We start from the raw sequence: 3,317 nt of genomic DNA on the forward strand, positions 1-3,317 counted from the left end.
ACAAAAAAGCTCCTATTTATGGTATGGAGCTTGCTCCAAAAGTAGCGCAGTGATGCAGGTTTTTTTGTCCTAAACTTTTTTTCTTAATTGTCGGCTGATGTTGCATATGATGCTTTGATCCCCTTCAAAACTCTCAAAGATATACTTGAGAGAGGAGCTTGAGGTGACCTCAGTAAGGCCCATAAGGCTTGAGAATTCTGCAGCCACTAACCATCTCGACCGACACTAACATTCTTTGGGATATTTGGATTGTCAAGACAAAATCAGAGAAAATGGTAACTTCAGACCATACAGTGACACAGACATTGTGCATGAGCTGCCAGGCTGGTCATTAGTCTGCTCCCTTACATATTGCGCTAATTAAAAAAGAGTTTGCAGGTTCCAGATACATGACTATCGTTCCCTCAGTCTGGCTTCCAGATGCACAATTACAAAATTACAACACCGTCTGCAAATGGTGACCGACTTCCTTTAGTGCAAAATATATTGGAGCCCAGAGAGGCAACATAAAGCTTATACTCGATCATATGTTAAGTTTGGAAACATTTATTTCAATGATGTCATTCATTACAATTATGTACAATCATGTATAAATTAAGAAAGATCAGTAGTAATATATATGACAGTTATGTACACAGTGATTACTAATAAGTGTAATATTAAATGACAACAGTTAGGTATAAGGTTAAGCAGACGCTTTTGTGCCCTTACCTATGGACAGACATACAACCAAAGTACTGTAACAAGGAACAAACAATACACAACGGGAGACAGAAGTACAAGTGTGTGAGACAAGGCCTAAATATTAATGCACATATAACATTTCAATTTATGAATATGATTCGATAAAATGAGTTTTTAAATTTTTGACAAAGACAGATAGTGAGGGTAACAGTTTAAGAGAGTCATCTAAACTATTCCAGTACAAGGTGCCTTGATGAATCACACTGTTTTTTGACATTGACGTTCTGTTAAATTGGACAAACAAATTTCCCTTAGCACTACTTCGAGTGTTATATACATGAACGTTAGATGCTAAGGTAAAACAAGAATCAAAACAGGACGGGAGTAGATTATGCTTAAATTTAAACATTAATTTTCCTAAATTAAGGTAATATAAGTCATTACATTTTAAAACATTTAGTTTAGCAAATAATGGAGCAGAATGATCACGATAGCCAGCATTTGAAATTACACGAACTGCTCGCTTCTGTAAAGTAAGTAATTTGTTACACTTAGATGGCGAACTACCTCAGGTCAAGATTGAGTAATTTAAGTATGGTAAAACAAATGAATTATACAATGTTAATAAAATCTTACTCGGAAGATAATATTTCAAACGATTCATTATTCCAACGTTCTTTGATATTTTTGTCGCTACTTCATCAATATGATTTTTCCAAGTGAGATTTTCATCAATAGTTAACCCAGGAATTTAGTTATCTTAACCTGATTAAGCCTTGAGTTATTTAAATTCAGAGGAACAGATTGTGTGTACTTGTACTGATTGGCACAAAAATCATATAATTTGACTTGACGACATTAATAGATAATTTATTTGCGAGAAGCCATGTACTGATCTTTTCAAGTTCCATATTTAGGTTACTAATTGCTTCATCAACATTATCGTGAGTGTACAACAAACTTGTATCATCTGCAAATAAACGAAATGTTACAGTGTCTGAAGTATTACATATATCATTAATATACATGTAAAGAAGAAATAGTAAAGGACCCAATACGGAACCCTAAGGTACCCCGCACATAATGAATCGGCTGGTTGAAGTTACAGATTGAAATGACACATACTGCTTTCTGTTACACAGATAACTTTTCAGAAGGTCCAAAGCTGTTCCCCGCATTCCATAATGATCTAATTTACTTATAAGAATATCGTGATTTACAGTATCAAATGCTTTAGATAAGTCCAAGAAAATGCCTATGGAGAAGTTATTTTTGATCAAGTGCATTACATAATTTATTAACTACATAAGATATCGCTAATTCTGTTGAACGATTTTGTCTAAATCCAAATTGAGACTCAGAAAGAATATTATTTTTAGTGATAAAAGATACTAATCGTTTATAAATAAGCTTTTCAAATAGTTTTGAAAATGTAGATAGGACTGATATGGGTCTATAGTTGGTAATGTTATGCTTACAACCTTTTTTATATATCGGTGTTACTTGGGCTATTTTTAGATCATCGGGAAAAACTCCAGCTGCCAACACTTGTTAAAGATGTCAGACAAAGGCTTAGATAAAGAATACTGTGCTTGTTTGATGACAGAAGAACTTAAACCATCAAATCCAGGGGCCTTCCCAGAAGGTATTTTGTTAAGATAATCAACAGCCTCTTCCTTGGTAATAGGTGTAAGAAACAGTGAATTTGGACATTTGTTGCTTAGGCCAAAAAAAAAAAAGTTCTGCTTCCGATTACATGCCTTTCAAAAATAGGGTCGGTCGGTCGGAATTTTTTTTTTTTGGCCATTTTTTTTTTATTCAGATTTAATGGGGTATTCAATTATATGCGAAGTTTTTAGCCTGAACTATTTCCATTGCACTACGAAAGCTATACACGAAATGGCAACAAAGAGTGAATAAAAACTACCTTTAATTATTGTAAATATATTTACGTTTGATAATTTCGGAAAATAATGGAAAATTCAGGTCGTTCGCACCATATGCACAACGCTAGTCAAGACGCGGGGAGCTGGCCAAACTCCGAGGTGTGTGATGAGTGCGTGTGTGGTGAGCGGCCCACCATGGGCCGACAGACCTGTTTTTAAGGTCAAACATTTTGGGAAACACGCGGCGTGTATCACTCCAAATACGAGTAGTGCGATCTCAAAATGAACTCTTGAACACAGAAAATACATACACAGACAAGCTAGATCAATTCTGTAAATTAACTTGCAAAATGTTCTTTTTCTCCATTGGTGTTTTCTTGGCATTTTTACGATGTCGAATCCGACCAGTTGACAGTGGCCTGCACTGCTAGCGCGCTATCGTCGGTGGCATAGCTATGGACTGGTTACCGCATTTTCATCATGTCTTTAAAATTGGCCCCTGCCCGGCGCGGGAACCAGTCGTCGCCACGTGATTATAATCGCCGTGACATCGCATTGCGAAGTAGCTATATCGTGAAGCGAATTTGTAAAAATAACAGAGGTTTCTTTTGGAAAAAAAAGCGAATGTAAGTAAGAAAAAAAATAAATACGAGCATTTTTTTATGCAAAAGGTTGTTGAGAGGTATTTTGTGAAGACAGAAAAGACAACAACATTTTTTTTTTTTTTTATTCAATCTTTTTTTTTTC

The sequence above is a fragment of the Patiria miniata genome, unplaced genomic scaffold, assembly GCF_015706575.1.
Source record: "Patiria miniata isolate m_02_andy unplaced genomic scaffold, ASM1570657v1 HiC_scaffold_20, whole genome shotgun sequence".
Taxonomy (NCBI): domain Eukaryota; kingdom Metazoa; phylum Echinodermata; class Asteroidea; order Valvatida; family Asterinidae; genus Patiria; species Patiria miniata.